The sequence below is a fragment of the Aphidius gifuensis genome, linkage group LG3 (genome assembly GCF_014905175.1).
Source record: "Aphidius gifuensis isolate YNYX2018 linkage group LG3, ASM1490517v1, whole genome shotgun sequence".
Taxonomy (NCBI): Eukaryota; Metazoa; Arthropoda; class Insecta; order Hymenoptera; family Braconidae; genus Aphidius; species Aphidius gifuensis.
This window is the reverse complement of record NC_057790.1, coordinates 22779801-22807031: the sequence shown is the minus strand read 5'-3', so window position 1 is coordinate 22807031 and position 27231 is coordinate 22779801. Positions and strand designations below refer to the sequence as shown.

Here is a 27231-nt window from a genome sequence, read left to right as displayed (position 1 = left end):
GTACCGATTCAAGAAGTAACTTGATTTCAAGTTTCAACACCATGTCCTCAGGCAAAATTGTTTCACTCGATATGCTTGAATAATAATAACTAATGTTCAACGAAATAATCTCATTTGTTAATTTACAACTATAAAAGTTATTTAACAAGAAAAAAAAAAAAGAAACCTCTCCTTAAAATAATTCATCCTTTTTTTTTTTTTTTTCATAGATAATATAATACATTAAAAATAAATTATTATTATTATTAATTATTTATTTTAATTATTGATTGATGCTTGTAATATTTTATTGTTATTTATGTTTTACAAAATCATACGAGCTTTTCCTATTGTGGCATTGTGGGTCATTTTCCAAAGCCACTAGATAATGAGCTTTTCTCTTTGTGGCTTGGCATTAAACACATAATGCTTTATTAGAATAACAACAATTATACATATGCAATTAACAGTTATCATATACATCAACCGTTTATTTGGTTAACAATTAAAATATTTAAAAAATATAAAAGCTCAGCGTATAAGCATTCTATTTAATATTAAAATTTAAATAAATAAATAGATATTGATGTGATAAAATTGACACTATTATATTATCATTAATTAATTGGGAAAATTTATAAACTTATTTATGGGTATATGCACAAGTACCCAAGACTTATGTATAGATTTGTCAAATTTATATATATAGGAATGGTTATATAGTTGGAGGAATGTTTTGTTGTGAAAGCACAACTGTTTTGTCAGTTTCGTTTGAAATGGTATTTGACAATTATGTTATCTGGCAATTAGACAGTATTTTCTGTCATCACCCTGTCGTGGCTTTGTTTGTGTTAATTAATTACAAAATTGTTGGATGATGTTTTAGAATGCTTGATGTATATTTTAATATATAATAATATATTTTGTAAGTATGAGACAATTTCTTGTTGACAAAAAAAAAAAAAAGATGGAAAAGAAGTTTTATTGTAAAAGATGAAATCCAACATGTTAATTTATTGTTGTAGGAATTATACAAGTATTTTTAATATAAACGCAAGTTTAAACAACAAATAAGGTTTGTTAATTGTAACAGGCACTTGCTGCATTTATGAAATGGTCTTTTGTGTATATTGCATACATAATAAATATATAAACATTAATTCGAACGTTTGTTTTCATGATGTTATTTATGAAGCATTAAATATTTATTAGTATTTAATAAAAATTAAATACCCAATTTTATTTATAAAGTGAGAAAATATTTGTACTTTTAATTATGGTTGTTCAATTAAATTTTAATATTCCAACAATAAGATTGTAATATAAAACAAATTTTGAATGGAAAAAAATAAAAAAAATTTTTTCACGCAGAAAAGAATAAATTAATTTAAAAAATTTTTAAAACTAGATGGCAGGTTGTAGTTGAGTTGAATGCATATCAAATTTTGCAGCACAGATGAGTCAACGAAAAAAAGTAAAAATGAAATGAAATATATTTGAAGAATATTAAAAAAAAAAGATTTGAAATAAATTGCTGAGGGTAGTTTTGCCTCTGTGATCAACTGAGAGACAAATTTTTTTTTTTTTTTTTCTCCTCTCAGTGGACAGTGTTGGAAACAGGTGTGACCACACGTAAATATTTTAACGAATAGTATATACTATTTTTATTATTTTAGCTTTGTAAAATTGACATACTTGTATATTATTTTTTTTTTTAAATATTATTTCTATTTGTATCTTCTTTTTCAATATTTGTTTTCAAATATTTCGTATTGAAAAAAAATAGACAAGCGTGCAAAAAAATAAAAAAAAAATAAAAATTTGAGTATTTGTTCATTGCCTAAAGTCAAAATCATATTTTTATTTATTTTTCCAAATTCAACATTTTATTATTAAAATAAATTTTCCACCGTGGTTTTTTTTTTCAATTCAATAATATTTCAATTTCATAAATAAAACCAAATGAATATTGAATAAAAATCAGTCTATTTATTTTAAAATAAATTATTTTCTATTCTTGTATTTGATTTGTTTGTCTCTGTTTTATTTTTATTAAAAATATATTCAAAATAATAATAAAAATATAAAAATTCCTATCGAATTTTACAAAACATAAATTGAATTGGTATATTTCTTCTGAAGCGACTGTCGATGACGGGACGAGATATCGAGGATTAATTGAGTTTTTGAATAGCACTTTTTCGTGATAGGCTGATGGAATATTGGGTCGAATGAGTTATGCAATACATACATATATATAATATATATACAACAATCAATTCAAAGAAAAAATAAATAAATAAAAATGATGAAAAATGTCATAATCAGATATACGATAATATTTTTGTTAAACTGACAAATGAGATATCATTATTCAAATATACTTAATCAATTCACAAGACAAACATAGCAAAAAAAAAAAAAAAGGAATAATCTATAATAACATTTTGTAATTAACATTATTAGAAAATCTAAAAATTATAACAAACAATGAGCTTCAAAAAATAAAACAATTTATTAAAATTGAGTTATATAAATATATTAAAATTTCAAAACTCATTTGAATTAAAAGAGAACCCCATATATACAAAGTTAAAAAAATATAACTATACTGATACGACAGATGTGTGCTACAGTTTGTACAAGTAAAGCCCAACTTTAAAAAGTAAATATTAAATTTTTGATAAATGGTTTTGCACAAAAATCTCACGTAACAAAAAGCAAAAAAAATAGAGCATGAATAAATATATAATATAATTTAAAAAATAATTATTATATAAATAATTAAATGAATATCAGAATAAATTTGTCAATTAAATAGACAAAAAATTGTATTGAGAATATAACAATCAATGATGAAAATTTGTGTCGTTGACAATAATCAAAATGATTGAATAAAGACAAATGGTGAGAAGAAGAACAAGTGGTATTGTCTGAGGACTGAGTTATATAGGTATACTGAGTGTGTTGGATAAAGTGAATAGAGTAAAGGACGACAGACTATTATTGAATCACAGGTATATTGAGAGCCATTAGTGTCAAGCCCTCTTATCACAAAACTCAAATTATATATACATCTATATTCATTTCTGTAAATTTAATATATATAGATATATACCTTATGCCTATCATTTACATCTATGATGGATAGAATGATATATAATATGAATATTTTTCATGGTTACTGAATTTGTATAGAAAATCAGCAAGCTCTATATACTACAGAGTACAGGTACTATCAAGCTCAAGCTCGTTTGTCGACAGAGAGAGCAAGAGAGACATAGTTTTCATGGCTCAACTTAATTATACAACCCACCTACCCACCCTTCCTATCTTATCTACCTTTGCCCTCCTCTTACTTGCCTTTGTCGACTATTGTAAAATTTAAATTTCTCTTATTTATTTATTATTTATTTATTCCAGTTAAAACGAGATGATAGTATGATTTTTTTTTTATATTTTTTTAAAAATAAAATTGTAAACGATGAATTTAATTTTTTTAATTGTCGTTATCTATTATACTTTTAAAATCCACTGTCAATTTTTTTTTAAATTCAATTTTATATAAGTTCATTTTTTTTTTTTTTTTTTTTTTTGTTTTAAGAATGAATTAATATTAAAATAATAATACTTCATTATTAATGAATAAATTTAAGTTTTCAAAAACAAAAGTAGTGTGTGAATGATATGAAAGAAAGGAATTTTTTTTTTTTTTTTTATGAATGAGTTAAAAGTTAAATTGAATTTCACATCAGAGTTTAAATAAGCGGATTAGACCAGATTTCTAACTAAGTCTTTTGTACGTAGTGAAATGTTTTTTTTTTTTTTTTTAATACCTCAACTTTCATTTATTTGATATTTGATTCAAATTTCCCTGACAATTAACTATTTTTTTTTTTTATTCAAACATCTGGCAATATTGAAAATTTCGATATTCAAGAAATAAAATAGACCATAGTTTTTTACGACTTTAAATAACTGTCCTTATTTAAAGTTTATATTTTCTCGTTAGCCAATTCATTCACATTTTTATTGTGCATAATATCTTATCAGTATATTCCATTTAATTCTATTTTTATCCCGATAATTGTTATGATATTTGACATTATAAAGGTGTTAAATTTTTTATAGTTTCACTCATAAAATCTTTCATGACTATACAATAAATTGTATCAGTTATTTTCACCTTAACAAATATTTATTTACACTTTCCATCGTTATAAAAAAAAAATGCCCATAAATATATAAATGTCTACAATTAAAAAATTCATTTATTCAACATTCCCAAGTACATTACCAATTTATGTCCCATAATTCAATAGTTATAGTTTGTGAAACTCGGCTAGATAGCTTACCTGAAACAGAAGAAGAATTTGTCTTATTAATAATTTGTCAAAATCTATAATTACAATTGATATATAATATTCAACTTGACATCTACAATATTCCTTTCATTATGCTCTCCCAAAATTTAACACAGACGAATATTAAATAAATAATAAAAATAATAATAATAGTAATAATAACATGGCCAGAGAATTAAATATTGACCATGCCTTACATATAATATGGTCAATTATGTACACGATGTCGGTTTACAGTATGCTGTATATATATTTCGTTAAATTAATGTGTGTAAATTAGAGTATCCGAGTCGACCAATATTTAATTGCCAATTCTCAACCACATATTAAATATATTTATATATATATGTGTGTATAAACTTTTGAAAAGCGAATCACTCGACATTTTTCATTGTACCGTAAATGTACATACATGTATAAAATATGTGGGTAGGTTATAAATACATGAATAATAATATTTTCACTGTGGTATAATTAACAGGGAGGCACGTAAAAAGAGACAAGTTATTATTAATCCACTGGGATTCATCGTGTTAATGTCGAATTTTTATACAAGTCATTTGAGCGTTCATGGTAATGATGGAACCAATGACTTGCTCCAAGGACGATGTTAAAAAGACGAGCAAAATAATAAAATTGTTGTAAAAAAAAAATACAGTGATGATGAGAAATAAGAAACAGATAAGAAAAGTTGGAGGATTGAGAAGTAGCAGAAGCCCTGTGTGATTTAAAAAAAAAAAAAGATTGAAACGATTCATTTATTTACTTTTTTTTTTATCTCGATTGGAAAATTGCTCGATAACGTTTGTTTTATATGATGTGATCTATCAATGTCTAATCAGAAATCACTTGCAAAAAAAAAAAAATAAACTGTTTAATTTTTTTGGATCAGCAGTTTTATGAAATATCTATTTGAAAAAAATAAATTTAAGCCTTTTTTTTGTGTCGAGAAAAATCATTTAGATTTAAAAAATAAAAAAACTACAATGGACAAAGTTTCGTTGTAAAAAGTACAGCTTTTTTTTGTCTTTACTGATTGCATTTTTTTTTTTTTTTTTTTTCTATTACTATATTTTAAGCAAAAAGGAAAAAAAATGTTTTTTTTTTTGTTTATTCTTTTACTTGTATATGCGGAAAAAATAAATGTCCGTCATTTGCACGTTTCCTTCAACATTGAACGCATTGAAAATATAAAATGCTTTTGTACATAACGTTAAAAAAAAATAAATAAAAACTAGTAAAATAGGTAGTTTTGAAGTAAGTAAAAAATCTCGAGAAAAATCTATACCTCGTCAAAATAAAAAATATTAAAGTATAAAGTTTTGAGTAAAAGGATCTATAAAAATATAAGAAAAGTTTTGCTGACAGAAACTTGAATTGAAAAATTCAAAAATATATACAAAAAAAAAAAATATTGTATAGACCTTTTTTGAATATTTTTTTTCGAAATGTAACAATAGGGTAAAGAAAATGTCTAAGTTTTATTTATGTCGTTTGTTTTCCGGTTGAAAATATTGTTCAACTCATAAAGTCAGTTTGAAAACAAAGAGACTCAAGTATACACAATTGATATGTTAAATACTATTAAAAAAAAAAATAAATAAAAAAGTAAATTAAAAAAAAAATTAAAATAATATTTTGTTTTGTTAACAAAGTGGTTATAACAGAATATAAGTAAACTTCCCTGCGGACAGTATAAAATTGATAAAAAAAATTCTCTCCATTAAACACTCAGTGACTTCTAGTTAAATACCTCAATTTGATCAAAGTAAATAGTACAAAAAATAATAATAAAATTCATATTGCATTTTTAATTAATTTTTCCTCTATCCTCTGTGTATAAACAAAGTTATAAATGATAATTTACTGTTTGCACACGAAATATATTAAAAGTAAACGTCAAATAAAACAAAAAATAATAAAAATAATATATAATTAACATAAGCACATCAAAGGTCATTTTTACAGTTTACTTTTAAAATTAATATAAACACGAAAAAAAATTATCAAGGTACTGTGGCTTTTAAATTAATATTTTTCATGATTCACGTTTTTTTTTTTTTTAGATAAACTTCTTTGATGATATTTTTCTTTTTATAAAAGTAAGAAATTTATTTAAGGAAATTGGAAGAGGATTTTATTTTTTTTTTTATTCAAGATTATTGAAAAATAATCTTGTGACTATAAATTTATAAACTCAAAGAATATTTATATATATGCAATTTTTAAATTAACTTTGATTTACTTTTTTAGATTTAGTAATTTATAATGGGTAGTTTTAATAATTTTATATTCAAAATTAAATTAAGTTATTGAATATTTTTAATGCCAAATGACTGTGAACAATTTAATAATAAAAATTATTAATTAATTAAAATAATAAATTGAATTATGATGATTTGATAATATATGTATGGTTAACTCTTGTGTTGTGTGTTAAATTACTTAAATTTAAGGTGCTTTGAATTTAATGATCCAGAAATCCCATGTTAATCTGATGAAATTGCAAGGCATAATTTTACCACAGTGGGTACCAAGTGTCGTACACTTGGGAACAAGCAATTTGTGGATGTAATTTAAGTGGTATATATTGTCAAAAAGACCTATGACTATTTTTATTTTTCACTTTTTTTTTCTACAAATTTACCTGCTTTTTGTATAACACAAGACTGATCATCTGTTTCTTTTTTTTACAAATAATATAAAAAGAAATGCAAAAAAAAAAAAACGTCTTCCATTGAATTTTTATTGTAAATCAAGCAGAATTTAATCCGTTTATTTTTAAATAACGTCAAGAAAAAGATAGTAATGGATATAATAAAAGGAAAAAAAAAATCTAATTTAGCTGAGATAAAATTGTGGAATTAGCTTGATAAAATTCAATAGTTTAATTCAACTCTTCGACAATTTATTTTATTCATTTTGAAAATTTTGGAGTTGAATTTATCTAGCGAAACGGATAACCAGTGCAAAGTCAACGATCCAGGACTGGCATTTGTTCACTCTCTGACCTATATAAAATTATATATATATATACAATATATACATAAACACGCATTTGTTGCTGATCAACGCGTACATATTCGTTCAACCGAAAATTTACCCTTTGACAACAAAATTTCGTATAGCAAGTGTATTCCTCAATTCAATGAGCAATACATACTAAATCATTGGACTAGCTTTTTTATCTATTTATTTTTTTAAACTATTGTGTACGTGTCTAATTTCAAATAACATACATGTCTATTGTATAAACACACATACAATCGAATAGAAAAATTTTATTTATTCTCGGAGTCAATGCAAATAATAATTCATAATTTAATTATATTATTACTGATCATGTTTTCATTAAATATTGATAAAATTTATATAAATCGTAATAGAAATATCAAATTAAATGTTAAAATATTTAAAAAATTATATTCATAAAAAGATAACTGAACATAAAGGAACTATTCATGGCATACCGCCTTTAAGTCAAAAACTACTTTGAACATTCCGCATTTTCATACACATACACACACAAATATTTGTTGCTTTGAATTTTCAAATTTCGTTACTTTGAGGTATTTTAAACTTCAGTGGTATTTTTAAATAAAAAATGCTATACTATATATATCGTATATTTACGTGTCAATTAATTTAAAACCAAAAATAAAGACCAAAAAAACAATTAAATAATAAAAATAAACATAAATGTAAATAAAATTAAAAGTTGAAAATAAATAAAATTAGAATAATAGAAATGAGAGGTATAAAATAATAAAAAAAAATCAACAGAACAAAATGTCAGGGCGTTTGTGAAGCACGTATGTATATACCTTGCTCATTCTCCATCATCTCTTGGTTCTCTTCATCATCCCTCGGTATGAAAAAGTTGTGTGACAGAAACAAGAGAGTACGGGTAGAAATACGAGATACCCAGAGGACTATATACTAGTTGTGTATTGTCACTTTGGGACAAAACTGATGAGAAGGTTTTAGGTGTGACAATGGAATGGGTTGATCTGTGTATGTATGACAAGTATGTATTTGGTATGTTGATATTTGTGTACACCAATTGATAATGAATATAATTTTTGAGATAATAAAACACACAATAGTTTTGACAATCTAATACTTGCAGATCAAATTACTTTTATGATTTGAGGAATTTGATAAATGATTGTATATCGATTTTTTCTATCAATGATAATTATTTTGTGGGGAATAATTAAACAAGTTATTAAATAAAAACTTATAAATGGTTTTGCAAAGAAAAATTATTCATGAATTTGAAGCTTTTTTTAAGAGTAATCCGGAGACTATATAATATACTGTACCGAGAATATAAAAAATTATTATATAATCCATCAGATTACTTTGAAAATTCTCATTAATTTTCTACATATACACAAATTAAAAATTTATTTCCCATAAAGTAAATTTATTAACAGTTTATTCATATGGATTATTAAATTTTGATTAAATATTGTTTTCAGTTTCCTAAAACTGACAATATGATTTTCAAATTTTAAAAGTTTTACATGTATGAAATATTGATATAATTTTAGACAATTTAAAATTATATATATTGGATACATATGAACGTATACGTGTTTACGTCAGAGAGAATGAAAAGTTTGACACAGTTGACACTGAACAAATTTCCGTTGTTGCCTGAGGGTGTCGTCAACGACCAGCCCAAAATGCATTGGACTGGTGTGATAGTGTCGTCGTGGTGTTGATAGTGAATAGAGTGTACATACATAGAAAGAGAGAGAGCAAGTTAGATAATACAGTGATGCAAAATACATAAACATATATACACACACATATGTATGTACATAAAGCGTACAACGCTAATTGTCACACCGCGCCAACGCTGACCACCTGTCGTGCCTCGTACGACGGCAACGTCATGCCTTGTGGTTTACCCGAGATATTCTCTCGAGACGCAAAACCAGGTCTAATGGTGTTCAACTTTAGCAATGAGCCTTTATATCTATATATTTATACTGCAATTTATAAATTGAAATATAATAATATAAAAAAATTAAATTAAATTATATTTTTAATAAAAATTCATAATGAAATTATATTTGAAAAAATTTAGACTTATAATACGTATGAGTACTAGGTTGAACTGATATATAAATAATTTTAAAATTAAATAAAATTGAAAAAATTTACAAGATATTAAATGTACCCGCACGTATACACTCCGAGATTGACAGTCATTTTTTTTTTTTTTTTAAATAAGAATATTTATATAACCACATGCATTGACTCAGAATAATAAAACTGATGAATTTGACATGTGGTATGAGTATAAAATTTTATACTTATTATTATTGAATAACTAGGTATTTAATATTAGTATTTTAATAATTTAAATTTGTAAAAATTTCAAGCGTCTACTTAATGTCTAATAACTGTACAAATTTTTTAATTTTCATATATTAAATCAAATTTTCTTGTATTAAAATAATATGATATTACAAAATGAATTCAAGAGTGGAATATTATAATAAGAACTAAATTTACAGTTTATACATTTAATCACATATGAACTTTATATTACATTGTGAATATTTTTTAATCTCTGCATATTCTCTTACTGATATATTTTTTATACATGAAAAATTTATAAAATGTACGGTTCACTAATTAAACTATTTAACTAATTAAATTATTTAAATAGAAAATATTCTTGCCTGTCGAATGAACTTTTTAATATTTAATTTTGCAGATATTTATATTTTGAATATAATCGGGTTAAATAAAAGGTGGATTAAATTTTTCTGTTGAAGTATTGACTTTTTAAATTACCTTTTATTCGATTTATCTATTTATATGTCTATAATAATTTAAAATAATAAAAAAAAAAAACTTAAAATGCAAAATAGCAATATTGAAAAATGTTTTTTTTTTTATATATATAAATTTTATATTTTTTTGTTTTTGTTGTTATTTTATTTGATTGTATTTATATCGGTTTTTAATCGACTGTTGAAAAGTATTTCATCACTATTTGTGGTGGCTGTAGTACACAGTGCTCAATACAATTCAACAACAAAAATCATTTCCCGAGAGGTATAAATGAATATCTCTGTTCTCTCCAATGTGTGTGTGATGTGATACTATTTATAAAGGGAAAGAAGAGGGATGAGAATTGGTCAGTTGAGGGATGAGGTGAGTTTGTCGACATGCTGTCACCCCTTAAATCGCCCGGGGCAAAGTGCTGACGGTTAGTTTTCTACTGTTATTCATGTTTAGATAAAATAAAGCGATTCAAAAAATACAAAAAAAAAAGCTGTTAGATAAAATAAATTAAAAATAAAATAACAAAATGATGGTTATGATGAAAATAAAAAATTGTTTAATAATAATTTACGAATTGAGGTCTGTGAACATTTTACAGAAGTGTCGTGTGGTCTACGAGCTGCAACGACCCATGTACGTGTGTCTCGTGATCACAAATCCCTGAGATGGCAAATTTATCTTGAAAAGTTTCATGAAGTACCATCGAAAGTCTTTTTTTTTTTTTTTCTTTTCTTCTCACACCATAGTTTAACCAACCACCTTGGACTACTTGATGCAGTACTTTGTTAAATAAAGCCAAATGTATATAAAAAAAAAAAAAATAATAAAAAACTAAAAGAGGGAGCATTAAAATGCAATGTTTCAGACGTTCTTCAAAAAGCTTTATATTCCTTCAGAATACTAAAATATTGCAATATATGCTGACGATATTTAGCATTTTTTGCAGTAAAATAAAAATAATATAACAAAGGTGAAAGAAAATAAAATAAAAAAACTAAATTAGGTCAACCATTTCAACTGTACTGAAGAATTTTCTTTTAAAATAATTACCATATAATTTTCACATAATTTTATTCTCTTAAAATGAAAAATATAAGTAAGTAAAAAAAAAAAAAAAATAAATGAAAATTCATAATGAATGAATAATTTGACAATTTCAATGAAATATGTGATGAAAAAATTTTAATGATTGAATTTAATCTTCAGTTCAAACTACTGTATGGATATTTTTTTTTATATCATGAATGGTTATAATGATTAGAAGATAGAAGCTGAGTACTTCTTATGAAAGATATATAATTAATTCTCAACTATTTGGTGAAATAACCCTTAATATAATCTGAATCGTGACCTGAATTTTCAAGTACATAATTTTACATATATAAACACCTATCTATACTTGAATATTTCGCACTTTTACAGTGATTATTATACAATATTGTGGTCAAGGCACTTACGATTATGAGAGTCTTATGTATGCAATCATAAACCTCTACAACCACAAACTATCCAACCTCATATCCACAAGCTATACACATCCTCATTATATAAACCATCAAAAAACTTATACATATATAAAAATAAATTTAAAAAAAAATAAATAAATTAAAATTGAACCACGGTTTGCTTTGATGATAAATTCTCTATGGAGATCAAAGTAACAACTTGAGACATTGTAGTAAAGTTAACTCTATATACCTTAAATCACTTAAACTTATATACATCCACAAATGCCAAGACACATATATGAAATCAATGTCTATATATATATATGAATGAAACGACATTTAATTTAAGATAGAAGAGACACAAAGTCTTAGTCCTTGGTATTCCCAATGGTCCAAAATGACATTGCCAAGTTAAATGGTCAAGTGGAGAAAAGAGCAATAGCTCGAAGACGATAAACGTTCCCAATTGACTCACCAGACTCATTCGAGTTTTAATTAATTGTCCCTAGTGATTTTCCCCACTCTATTTGTTATGTTCATATCTATATAGTACTTTATCTATAATGACTTTATGAAATAATATTTATATGTATATGTATTGTCAATTTGTGCCTTTGTCTTGAAAGCTATTCAACCACCAAATTATAACACATTTATTAAAGTGACTGATAGATTTATAAACACTCATTTTACTGTATTAAATTTGTTCATGTAATTTTAAATTTTTTACAGGCATTTAATGCAGCTGTGAATCATTTAAAATAATTTTAATAAAGTTAAATTGTCATATAATTTCTTCATCTATTTGCAGTTAAACTTTGCTTTACACATTTTGTTTTATGTATGTCCATATATAATAATAATAATGATAATATGAGTTCAAAATTATTAGATGTTTGTATTCAGAATACTATAAAAGTGCTCTGTGCAGATGCAACAAATCACATTGAGGACAAAACACCAATTTATTATATCTATCTCTCTTACTTAACTCTGGCCTTGCACCATCTAAAGTTTGTGACCCCATGTCATAGAGTATGAGGTTTGATGTGATGTTGTATATTACAGTGCACTGTATATATGTACATGTGTTTAATGTGCTGGAAAGAGTGAGTGCAAAGCCCAACACCTATTATTTATTTATTTTTACTAAACAAGGAAGTACACTCGTATGCACCACCTTTGTACTTAGCCGATTGGTGTCGTTGTAAGTCTGCGAATTTCACTTTAATATACAGTGAATACAAATTCAACTTTTATAATTCTAGTAGACAGACTCAATATAACATGAGTATTTTTTAAACTTTTCTTATGGATATAAATAAAATGAAAAAAAAAAATACGTGACAATTTTTGAAAGTATTTTTTAAACTTTAAATTTTACATATAGATAAATTTTATTATACAATATATCGTATAATTGGAATATGAATTTTTTATTAGTAAATGCATATACATGTGTGTGATACATGGATATGTATATTGTTCATGCACTAAAAACATAAAAACTTGAACTTATACATGTACCATGAAGCATATTTATTTTACTCTTTGTTTTTATATATTTAATTTTTTTCATTTGTTTAAAAGTGCATAATGAAATAATAATAAAATATATAAAAAAAATTGTTTCATTCAAAAACTACTGTTATTTGTGTTTATTTTTTAATGCTAAGTTTTTGAAAAAATAATATAAAAAGGGATTTTTAAGTAGAAGGTAAAAAAGCATAAAGTTGAAAAAAAAAAAAAAAAAAACGAAAGGACGTAAATACATACACATATACCTTTAAAATATATGTTCAATCAAAAAAAAGAAAAAAAAAGTTATTTAAAAGAATGTTGTTTGTGGTTATACATTTATACTTTACAAAAAAATTTTTACGTTTGTTTATTACACATATGATGATGTACCAAGACAAGTACCAAGTAAAAATGAAACATTGTTGAGCATGTATTCATTGTATTGTATGGTATAATTATTATCATGATGTTTCGATATGGATACACGTTTCTGTTTGTAGTTGAAAACATTTTGGTAGAATTATTTTCTATGTAAGGTATATATTGTATTCAAGATTACTCAAAGCATTGATGTGGATATATAGTTTTGTTAAATGCGTAACATTTGAGATTTGCTATAGGTATACATAATTATTATGTATTGTAAAATATCGTATACAATATGAGAAATGTTTGTATGTATGTTGAAGCTTTTGTTTATAAATATATATATGCAATATTTATTTGTATTTTGTATAAATTGTACAATGTGCGTGTCTTCATTGCAATTTTAATTAAGTTGTCAGCAATTCAGTGAATTTTCATGGTTAACTGCATTAATGGAATTTTGTGGTTAAAATATATCTCTATCTAGACAATATTATGATATTATTAAATGAAAAATAAAATAAAATTTTATTTATATTATGTTCTTTAAAGTTTTGATATTTATTTTTCATTTTTATTTCCGTTTGATGTTTGCACTATTTATCAGTGAAAGAAAAATTAATGAGGATGAAATAAATGATGCAAATTTGATGAAAGAATTATGATGGTTGGTTTTTTTTTTTTTTATGACAGTTTTATCTACGATTGGGCATTTTTTATAAAAGAAGGTTATTGCAAAGGGAATGTAAAGTAGAATAAAATAATAAAAAAAAAAAAAATGAATAAAATAATGTGGATGACAGAAGCGATCCCGTTGGCAACAATCCGCACGGACGACGGAAACGGAAGTGACTACGTTGCTCGTCCGGACTTTGAGGGAGGAATGTGACAAAAAAAGAAGTAGAGGCTTCCACAAAAATGACAGTTGAAACGCATGTTACATTCTGGCAATAAAAAGACTGAAAACAAAAAAAAGCTCAGAGTAAAAATATATATTTTTAAAAAATTAATACAAAAAAATTTTTTTACAATTTAACGTACATTATCGTAAAATAAAAGTGACAATAGCAACTACTTTTACAGTTGCATTTTTCTATAAAACAAAAAAAGACTGACATTATGTTTGGAGTTGGCGAAAAGAGGAGATTAAAATAAAGATTGTGTAAATAATAATAAAAGTAACAATGATTTTCTCTCGTTAAATGATATTTATAGCGATAAAAAATGTACTGATAAATGATTAAAAGATATTTATAATGATTATAGTTAAAAATGAAGTTAAAAGCTTAATTGGCCATACCTAAATAAGCGTGAAAATATTTCATTTTTTCAAAAAATATATATAAATGAACCCGGAAGAGATAAAAACTATACACTTTATACATTTATTACAGTTGCGAGTCTTTAGTAAAATATTAACCAGAACATAGTTATCTAGGTATATAAATTTATCATCAACACGCAACAAGCTTACCATCGCACAATAATTTTTCATATCAAATTATTTTTTAAAAATACAGGTTCAAGAAGAGCTACATGAATGCGCTCTTGTACACGATGAATCGATATAATTTGAGAAAAACATGCATGAACATGTTTTATATATATAGCAATGAAGAATAGTTTCACCTGTAGTTAAGTTTGATTGATCTGCGTGAAACTGAATTACGAGAATTACGAGACTTCAAGTGTTGCAAACATAAACAGAATAAGACAAGATACAAGATTCAAGCCAATAATATATATGTATTGATTTTAAGACCATTGGTCTGTTCAGTGTTCTATTTGTATGTCTATGTACATCCAATGTTTGCATATATATTATTACATAAATATATATATATGAATAGTAACGAAGGTCACCATCAAAACGGAATAATCAAAGCGTATAACGTCAGAGAGAAGCGACAAACGGATACTATAGTGCTTCTGGCGTATCTGTTTGCTATTTCTCTTGAGGTATTTCTACCGTAATCCACAATTTCCCTCTAGCTAAAACCTCATGAAATATGATATAAACCACGATTTCATAAATATATTACCTCTATTCTAATTGTACTTTTATAACATTATGATTTTTGACTTTGAAATTCATTTGTCTATTTGAATTTTGAAGAGAGATATATGAAACTTAATGAGACAAAATATTTTATAATTATTTCTGGTTTATATAGAATATTATTTTGAAAATTTTAATGGTATAATTTACATTTTGGTATTTGATATATGATATTAATTAGAATTCCAAAAATCAATATATTTTTTGGTTTATATTTAATAATATATTTGATTTAACATTTCAAGAGGAAATTGTTTAACCACTAGTATCAATTAATTTTTTAAATTTGTTATTATTATTTGCTTTACATTAATCTCTGGATGATCAATGCAGCTGCAGTATTGAAAAAAAAAAAAAAAAAATATTTATCAAATAAAAAATATAGATGCCGCATTTTTTGTGTGGATATTTTTAGCATGATATGAAAAAAATCATGAATGCTTAGCTTTAAAAATAATGAAAGGAAAAAAGTCATTCCACATATTTCAATGAATTCAAATTTTAAAAAAAATGGAAATATTCGTTCATTCTTTGATTCATTTTTTTGTATATGTTGGTACATTTGTTTTTAGTTTTTCATGACTTTTTTTTTTCATTTTCTACTGTTTATTTTGTTAAAATTTTTGTAACTATTATTTATTCATGTTTTTTTTTTTATTTGTATGTATATGAACTTTTCACCCATTGCAAGCTGCGAATGACCAAGTTGATTTTTATGCATCAATGGATGAGCCAGTGATGCAGACAGTATAAACATGAATTGTACAACACTCATCTACATCTACAATCTACATTTATACACAACAATGTTGTGGCAATTGTTGTCAGATTTATACAAGAAATTTTGCGTGTTACACAAAACCAAAGCTAGATACTGAAATTTCAATGTGACTGTGTCGACAAGTATAATCAAGATAATAATTATATATGAATTTTATCTTGATATACTTTAGCTGCATTACTTGAACACTTAATTTAAATCATTAAATATTTTAAAATTCATTTCTACATGAGTTAAAAATTTATAAACAGAATAAAACGATAAAAAATATTATTAAATTCATTAAATGAATAAAATAAAAATTATAAATTTAATAAAAGTACTAATTTTTTTTTTTTTAATTAAATTTATAATGAAATAAACATTTATACAATCTAAAGTATCAAATAATATATTAGATGGTATATTTAAATTTACATATATAATTAAAAGATAACAACAAAAAAAAATATTGAAATATTAAAAATGAAAAAAAAAACAAATTACATTTGTGAAGACGTATGGTTAATCATTAATAAAAATAATATGTCCAAACGTATTATTATTAATACTTTAATTTAAAAGAAAAAAAAAAAACATATCTTCACCTAATATTGAAGAGTTTTCCAATATACATACACACATAGTTCTTGACAGAATAATAAATCTATGTCAGCCAAGTGAAAAGAGATAAATGATGTGTCTTGATTTGAGTGAAAATAAATAAATATAAATAAAAAGAAATTCTTTCAACCTCGTTTATGTCAAGTTCAATGTCTATTTTTTTATATTTGATATCAATTTAACTTGTATTGGCATTATTACAACTAAATGAGGTATCAAACCTGCGGGAATAAAATCTATTTAAAATATTGGAAACTATATACTACCCATTATTATTATTTATCCATATTTTTATTTTTTGTCCAACAAATAATATAATAAGAATAAATAAAAAAGTACTGTTAAGATTATTTTTTAAAGAAATTCACAAAGAAAAAAAGCCATGCTATTATAACAATGCAATTAGCAATGAATTTTTTTACTACAAAAAAATAATACCTTGTTTTCAACGAGGAATTAACTTTTTTCTTTTACTCTATGTCTCTGCTGTATAGTTTAATAATTTTTTTTTTTTTTTCTATTTACTTTTTAGTGTTTATCAGTATTATCATTTATCAAAGTATTATGTATAAAACGTGTGAACAAATATTACGATATATGGTTGAAATAAAATATGCAGTTACGTTCATCGACCCTCGTGAAAGACTAGTTTTCAACTTATTATAAAAAGTAGTAAAAAAAAATAAAAAATCCGATGCATATAGAAATGAAAAGGTAAAAACTTTATAAGTTTGAAAAAAAAATAACAACCCTAAAAAAAGCTTCGACAGGTGATTGAGAAAATATTATGGATTTTCTTAAATATTCACAAGAAAAAAAAAACGTGTAAGGATAAACTGAGTTTTTACGATTGACTCAGGCAAACTGCATCAACGTGTTGTAATATGTGACTAGTTGTAAAATAGATTTTTTTTTCTGTCTATTTATTCATACATATATTTTATCTTTTATAGACACTTGTAGTTATATAAATTATATTTAAATATACATTTTATATGAAGGTATAAAATAATAAATTGTCACTATATTTTTATAGTTGAAAAATAAATTATTATTATCAGAGATATTTTTAAATAAATATTAAAATCAAGAATATTAATTTTAAAATTGCAACAGTAGTTGTTATTTAAAGATAGAATATTAAAATGTATGTATGATAAGCTGTGGATTAACAGAGTATTTTATAGTTATTTTCATCCTTATAATCTTCATCAGCAACAACATCATTATCATCATTATGAACATCATCTATTTGAGTATCAATATTAATGCACTACTGCTCAGATCGAATCAACAACAACACTAATATTTTCATCAGCCTATTTTGATTATGTTAATTAAAATACATATTCAAACACATTCTATTATCCCTAGTTATATGTGAAAAAAAAATAATTGAAGATTAGAAATATTACAAATTCTTGTGGTATTATTTTAATAAAAAAAAATTAAAATAAATTAATTCTAACAGTAGAGAAAATTAATAGACTACAAAATGAAATATAAATTTAAAAATAAAGATAAATAAACTGAGAACAAAGGTGGTTTTTAGTTGGCTATTATAACCAAGAAAGAATGAACAAGCTATGAATACAAAACTGCATGATGCTAAATTTTTCAGAACGTTTGACGTAACGATGTAAATGAGGTCACCGGTAACGTCATAAAAAAACTAAAATATACCTCATAAACCATGTGACACTGAGGTTTACCAGATAAAAAAAAAATAATTATTATTTTATTATATTACTCTTTTTTTTTAAATCACAAAAAATGTGTTCATAGAGATGCGAATTATTCTTGTTGACCAAAAAAAAAAAAAAATATTTATATATATTACATTTTTGAAAAAAAAATAGATAAAACAAAATTAAAAGGATAAAAAAAATAAATATACATTTATAATTAATAGAGAAAAAAAGTGTATATATAATAAAAAAAAAAAAAAAAAATGTATGGCGACGAAGCTGATGTTTACTCTTGTGTTGCTAAAAGCGCATTTTTTACATGTCAGATTAAATGATACATGCGAGCTTTTCACCCTTTTTTATTATTTTTTTTTATTTGTCAAATTTTCTATTTTTTATTATTTGTTCATTCTCTCTCATTGCAAAGTTAAATCTGTTGGTCATATGTGCAAAAGGACGCATTGCAAAATAACATATAGCACTGAATTAATCTCCATATCACTCGTTTTGTATTTTACGTAACGAGTTTTTCTTTAATATACCGGTATAAAGTTAATTGCACGAGGATTGTAAAAACAAAAAAAAACAAATAAAAAATTAGAGTAAAAAAAAAAAAAAAAGTATACACACACGAATTAATGAATTTCCATGTGTTGCAGAGTTATTCAACATGTTCAACGTCCAGTGTTATTGTTTAGCTTGTTAACGAAGTGAATATCAGACATACTCAATTTTATTATTTTTTTTCTACCTCTCTCGTTGACCCTCAAAACATTTATTCAACCCTTCACAATCGAGCTCTTTTGTCATTGTTTACAATGTACATATACAATTGTATCAACACTCCAACAAAAACAAAATTTATTACAATTAATTTTATTCAAAAACAATAATTATAACTTTGATAAAATAAAGTTTAGACAAACGAAAAAAAATAAAAAAAAACTTTGTTATAATTATTTTAATTCAACTGTTGGATTTTTGAAAGAATAATTTTAATAATTATATACTTAACTTTGAAAAAAAATTTTATATATATGAAACAATAGAATTAAAAATGAATAATGAAAAATTGTAGATTTATGTTGAAGAAAAGATGAATGAAAAAAAAAGTGAATAAGAATTTTTTTCTTTTTTGATTTTATATTTGTTTGATGGTACAATAAAAGGAGGAAAAAATCAGTGCAGTTCTGGTTGTGTATTCGAGATGTATATTAGTGTTAGTGGCATTGGTAAGATGGCCATCATCATGCACACTCAAAGACCAACTTCTGATATATGTTTGTGGTTACAAGTGTATATAGAAAGACAAAAAGGGTCCAGCCAACTTTACTTTTCGAGGCAAGCAAGTTTCCTTCTCACTTGTTGTTTTTTTTTAAAAAAAAAAAAAAACCTCAGTATATTTTTCGCTTTCTCACTGTTGATGTAAAAACGTAAGGTGAACTAAATGTAGTCTTGTTTTGGGTTCTTGTGGGAAAGATCTTTCTTACACGCATATGTCTTTTATACAAAACTCGTTTTATTGAAAAATAATATGATAAATGAAAAATCATATTATATTCATCAACATCATTATATCTTTCTTTTAATCCTGTTTCTTCTCTTCTTTTTTTTTTTTTTTTTTAATACACACACACTCAGGTGTATTTATTTATTTTTTTTTCATTTATTTTTATATTTCAAAAATAGAATAACATCTTGAATTTTATCAAATAAAGTACAGTCGCGAGAAAAGTAACAGATGCCAAAGTAAAAAAAAAAGCAGTAAAAAAAAAAAGAAGAAGATGATGGGAAAAGGAGTTAGAGTGAAAGTAGAGTGAGAATTCGGGCCAAAGAGTCTCAAGAGAACGTCTCGTTGATAAATATTAAATGAGCGGCAGGGATGAAGCACTTTTACGGAGGGTCTATGAAAGAAAATTACGTGTATATAACCATCTTTGTGAAAAAAAAAAAAAAACCTGAGATAAACAGTGTTATATCGCCGCATCGCGATGTGCAAGAACATCAAAGAAATACATTATTAAGTGTATGAAAAAGATAACACGTGGCTCAAAAAATTTTACCAATGAAAAAAAAAATTAATAAATAAATAAATGATAAATTTAATTATAATTATCATGCGACATTTATTTTACATTATTGTATAAATTAATTATTGTTCTAAAAGACTTTTAAAAATTGAGTAATTTATATATTTTTAATTTACAGTGACAATATTATTACGATGAATATTATTAAATATTATTCAATTTTAATAAAGTAAAAAAAATGTAATTTATTTACTTATAATTTTCTTGAATTGTATCAAAGTAAATAGCTAATATTTACCCAACACGTTCAAGTATATATTATATGCTCTGATTTACCTGTTTTACTATATGTTAAAAACAAGTTAACCACGCGATGTCCTTGAAACATAAGTGAAGCAATTATCATTTAAAAATTTACTCATCTGATCGCAAAACTCTGATTTTCTTTTGTAGAAAATTATATCTCTTTAAATACATGTTCACGACATTCACGCCCTAACACACACAAGTTTTTTATGTAATGTAAATTGGTATCCACATTATTAAAAAAAAAAATAAAAACTTGATTTTTTTTTCAAATATAATTAATAAGATAAACTATAAAAAACAAGAAATGTATTTGTATAGTGAATGAGTATATTCACATATACAAATAGATTCTGGTTAATGGATTTTTGCCATTTTCTCAAATCACCTGCAAACTAAGACCGGAAATCACTAAGAATAATTATAATTTATTTTGATTTAATTTATGTATCCCTATATGTGTTTTTATATATTTATATATAAATGTTATTTGGTATATAAACTTTTGATAGAGACCGGCTTCCGCGGTCTGACAACTTCCCACGTTCCTTCGGAACTTTAAAATAAACATTTATATACAATAAAATACAGCGAGTCCATCAGGACAATTCAGGTATCGTCATCGTTCGTTGCTAATCCAAAAAAAAAAATCAAGAAACGACCGAGCCGTAACTGTTGAAACTTTTTTTTTATTAATTTTTATTTTCCCGCGGTTTTTGTATATATAATACAAATAATAAATAAAAATATTTATTGAGAAAAATAAAAAATAAATTAATCCGTAAATGAGATAGTTATTTTTCAGTCTTCTCAATTACGTGATAATTCAAAATCAAAGCCAAGACTAATTTAAAAGCAAACTCTTTGATCAAACAATTCATGACAAAGCATTTTTAAAATAAAAGAAAAAATATATTTGTATAACTGAAATTCATACAAGATAACTGATTATTAATTTGTTTATTTTTTTAAAGGAATTAAATAATATCATCTAGCTACTTGATATTCAAGTGATAATATCATAAAAAATATATAAATATTGTTGATGTAAATTATGAGGAGGTATATAAGCCTAGCAAGAAAGTTTCATTCACCATCTGCGTATGATGATGATGATGATTATTATTATGATGATGATGAAGAAGCCACATAACATTTGAACGGGTCAAGTTTTAATACCATAACGTCTGATACTTGTAAATCCAACACGTATCTTCCTGTCATATCGATATCCAACAAACACACTCAACTTATCAAGAATATTCTAATCTACACAATCCAGTCAATTTAACCACCAACTAATAAAATAATAAATAAATTTAAACTATTTATCAATAATAATAATGTTAATTTTTAATTCACAAAATAAAAAAATATTATAACGATAAAATCTAACATCATAATTATTATTTTTTACAAATAAAACTTTTTTTTTTTTTATTTCCAAGAAACAAAATAATAAAATACCAAAAATTATTTAGAAAAAGAAAATAATTTTTTTAAATCTTACACAATAATATAATTACCATAAATCAATATTTTAATATATTAAATTTTTATTTATTTTTTTTTTTTTTTTTGTAATTATCCCATGTATATATTTAAAATGAATATAAAATTTTTGGAATTATAATTATATTAGTGATTAATGAATAAAAAATTAAGACAAGATTTCTCATCGATATAATGTCATGAAATTTTATTTTATATATTTTTTTTTTTTATATCTACCTCATTCATGTTTTATATATTCACATATAAAATTATAAATACATGTTTTATATACAACTTTGTATTTGTAAACATGTATACACATATGTAAAAGTTTTCGTGTCTCAAAACGATTACACTTGAATTCACCATGGCATTTTAGCTTCTTATAAGTTTAGTAAACTTTGTGTAACAAGTTGAAAATGTTTGCTTGTGTGTGTGTGCACCTTCAACCTGATCATCATCATCACTTTTTTTTCTCTTTTTTTAACTTTGATGTGTTCGACCGGTTTTATCTATATAGGCATATGCAAAGGCATCATCGTGGATTCATGACTGTACACTTGGTTGCTTTCATCTCCTCAGTTTGCTACATTTTATATATATACATATATGATATTTTCTTCCTTTACCCCCCTTTCATATTATATGCCATCAAACTCGCGCACTCTGGACTTCTCTTTGGCCAACATTATATTTCAAACTTTGATTCCCTCCTCCTCTCCCGATATATATTCCGTTCATTCCATCTCACTTTTCAGATCCTGTCACTTCTCCTTCTCACCTCTTATTTTCCATCTGCTAAATCTTTCATCTCACTCATTAACCATGTTCACCTGTGGTTTCAGCATCATATATACATATCCCCTCGTTCATTCATCCAATGGATTACAACTACGACCTAATGCGCAATTACGTGTCTACCACTGACTCCTTCTCATACTCCTCATCAGCAGTTCTCCCGGACTTCCTTCGGTTTAATTTGACCTCGCTTATTTTATTTACTTTTTATTTTTTTTATTACCACTTTTTTATATATTATATTTATACATACGTGAGAAGATTTCATTCAAGCATAGAACCAAGGATATTTTTTTTTTTTTTTTTTACAATACCATTATTATTTTTCCATAAAATGAGAGTTTTGTGAAAAGAGTTTGTATCTTTTATAAATATAATAAAATATGTATCGAAAATGGAATATTGAATTTAATTTGATGATGAACAATATTTAACACATTATATCATGACATAAATAGATTTATATAAATGGGAGAGTAATAAGAAGAAAAAAAAAAAAGGTTAAGAGCGTGTGACAGAGTGTAATCATCAAGAAAGTCAAGCAACATTGAGATATAAATAAGTTCTCAAGATTATATTGGAGTATATAATCACAGGTACTTATAAATAAAACAGCTTAATGATTAAGCTCAGAAAATCATAAGAGCATGTATATATTTTAATGAAGGATGTTATTTAGGACACAATGAGATTATTGATTAAAACAATCAAGTTAATAATGAATTTCCTATATAACACCAACACAGATGCATGCATTTAAAAACGAATTTAATTTTCAATGATAAATTTTAATATATATTTTTTTAAATAATCATCACAGTGATATTAAGTGTATTAAGCCCAGTCATGTAAACACAAAACTATATTAAAATTAAGTATAAAAAAAATATAAATTGTAAGACAAAAAACAGAAAGGAAATGACAAAAAAACAACCAATTCGAAATCGAGTAAAATGATAAAAAATGATTAATATATATAAAATAAAGTAAGTAAAGAAACGAAGCGGTTTACTTTGGTATAAAGAGAAGTTGTGAGTCGTTTGGTCTTTGGTACAGTGTGAGATTGGCTTCTGCAGATGATAACCTGAGGCGTTATGGACAAGTTCCTCTGTGTAATGGACTCGGTGGACCGGTCTGAAGACGGCTGGCAGGTTCAACCACAGCTACATAGTGAGCAAATGAAGAATAAAAAAAAAAATACTATAGGAGGGCAATAAAAAGAGAAGATATTGCAATGAAATATCATCAGATGAATAAGGAAGAAACTAAAAACGAGCAAGACCATGAAGAAAAATAAAAAGAAGAAATAATAATGAAAAAAAAGAATAATAATAAATAAACGAAAGAAGAAGTAGTTTATGTATATATAGTAATCCAAGAGGTAGGTAGGGTTGTAGCAAGTGCAGGTGCATCAAGTCGTTTTCTTAGCTCGTTCGCGTGGCTCCCAAGAGATAAAGACAGAAAATGCTAGCGGCTCTTCATGAAGTAAATATATATATATAGTTAAACATAGTGGGGTAAAAGAAGAGCAAGCACCAGCAGCTAAAAAATAACCGGTTTTTGTCCACCGTTTTTAACGTCGCGTGTCTATTTTTTTTTCTTATTTCTCATACCAACCCTTTGCCTCTATATATACTTTGTATAATGCCTCACAAACTCTACTCAATATTTTTTATATATCACATATTATATATACTTTCATATATATATAATATGAGACTTTCTGTTACCGCTTCGATTACCTTCCTTCTGCTGATGATTGCCCGCTACAAAGTGCCTCAATCTTTTGACCAGCCTGGTGCTCTTTCGTCTTTGCTTCGCTATCAAAAAGATGTAATAAGTAAAATAAAAAAAAATAAAAAAAAACTTTCAATATGTAATGTATTTTATGTATCACATAATTTTTATTTTTTTTTTCATATCCCCCTCACTCTTGTATTTCAATTTATTTTATTTTTTTTTATTCTTTAGAGGAAGGAAAAGCTGATTCAAAAAAAAATCTCTCATATCGTTGAGATTTTCACCGAGTCCGCAAAATCCATTTTCCAATCGACATTCTCGTTTCCCAGATGGCAGCTTATCGGATCATAATCGAGTACAGAGGAAAAGCAAATGAAAAAAAAAGAAAAAAAAAACTAAAAGAATAAAAAATAACAGAGTGTGTAAAGAAAAAAAAATAAATAAAGAAGAATTGAGGTCCATGGGAAAATTAAATTCTCTTGTGATATATACGAGACACACCACGAATTTGAGATGAAAAAAAAAACGAATACTTGCTGAGAAAAGTTGGGTCTGATATGCAGCTTGTACATAGTGTAATTGAGAATGTACATGGCGACTTGGATAATACATACATTCACACAATCGATAGGCATATACATGGACAAGTATTATGTGTGACAAGAGAGGTCAGGTAATTTATTTTTATTAATTTTTTTTTGTTGTTGAGTAAGCAAGAGAGAAGAAAAAAAAAGCATAAATAAATAAAAAATAAATGGCAAAGTATAGGCTGGGAATATATAGGTGTTTGCAATGGCGAAACGAATATGATTTTCGTTCTCAGTAATCGGAGATTGACCACAGTGCTTCGAGTCAATCGGTAAACCCGCATCCTCCTTGTATTATTACACATTAATATGTCATACCATGTTTTGTATATATAATAAAAATAATAAAAATAATAAAATATATATACAGAATATTTCGATGAAAACGATAAACACCTACAATTTATAAATGTTGTTTCAAATTCAAATAAATCCCCAGCCACCCTCAGTTTTTTTTTATTATTTATTTATTTATTTTTTTCCCCATTTTATTTTTTTTTTAAATTCTTTTTTATGCTAATTTAATTACCATGTTTTTATCATCGATAAATAAAGCATCACAATAATTAATTTTATTTATTTTTTCAGAGCACAGTAAATTGTTCATATAAATTTTATTAGCCAGAGGAGTTTTTTTAAAATATATATAAATAATAGATGTATGTACATATATTTTGAATTGATAAAAATATACTTTAATCTATGAATTATATATAAATGTCTATATAGATATATTTATAATGAAAATTATTATAATGGCTTTTGAAGGTATTCAACTGAAAAGGACAACGACCCTTGGAAGAATATTTTATATACAAAATCTCAGAGCACTGTACGAGAAATGAATAATGAAACGAGCACATTGAGCTTTTCGCACTGTCATTTTCCATCTTGATATTATATATCCACTAAGTTCACCAAAAGACGATAGTTTTATGCATATAATCGTTCTCGTTGTCTTTGAATTTTGTATAGTAAGAAACTAATCGAACAACTTTTGAAGAATAATAAATGTTATATTTTAAGATACTGACAAGTTGTTGAAAAGTAAGAAAAAAGCTCATTTCGTTTTTTTGTTGTTTTATTTTTTTCTTTAAATTTTCTTTTAATTTTTTTTTTTATCCATTTAGAATCTATATCTAATTTAATCAGCATTTAATTTATCAGAGAATATATATTAATTTATATTTTTTTCCAATCTCAGAATTAAAAGCCCTTTGAGAATTTATTTTTAATCTTAAATTGAATGCCTTAAGTGGCATGAACAATCTTAACTCAAGTGTTGATAAAATAATTCTCAATATTGCTGAGTTTAAAATTTCTTCTAATGAGATTATTAACAAGTCAACTCAGGTGCATACACAAGATATATATACCTGTGCCTTAACAGGTTGTCCTTTTTAATGTTGAGAAATCTATATTATTCTTTGCACGCACTTAACAAACAAAGACACAAAATAATATATATTTTGTATGTCATATGAGAAGTAAAAAAAAAGCTAAAAATAAAATGCACATTTTCAACTGTCAGTATATTGTGTATTGTTGTAACGTGTATAGAGGAAAAACGGCCAAAGAAAATAGAAAAACAAACAAAAAAATTATAAGAAAACAAACGAGTAAAACGGGAACAACAAACGTGAACAAGTGCGAGATGCC

General features: G+C 24.9%; 1 protein-coding gene across 5 annotated transcripts in view; it reads right to left on the bottom strand.

The window, feature by feature from the left end:
* Positions 1–27231, bottom strand: part of LOC122852947 (nephrin-like) — a 135148-nt gene that overhangs the window by 50764 nt on the left and 57153 nt on the right. Inside the window, exon 1 of one of the 5 annotated variants that reach the window (XM_044153094.1) lies at positions 4277–4294. The exons of the other annotated variants lie outside the window; for them this stretch is intronic. The gene's annotated coding sequence lies outside the window, so the exon portion shown is untranslated. Of the gene's footprint in view, positions 1–4276; positions 4295–27231 lie in introns of those variants that run through there. 5 annotated transcript variants of the gene reach the window in all.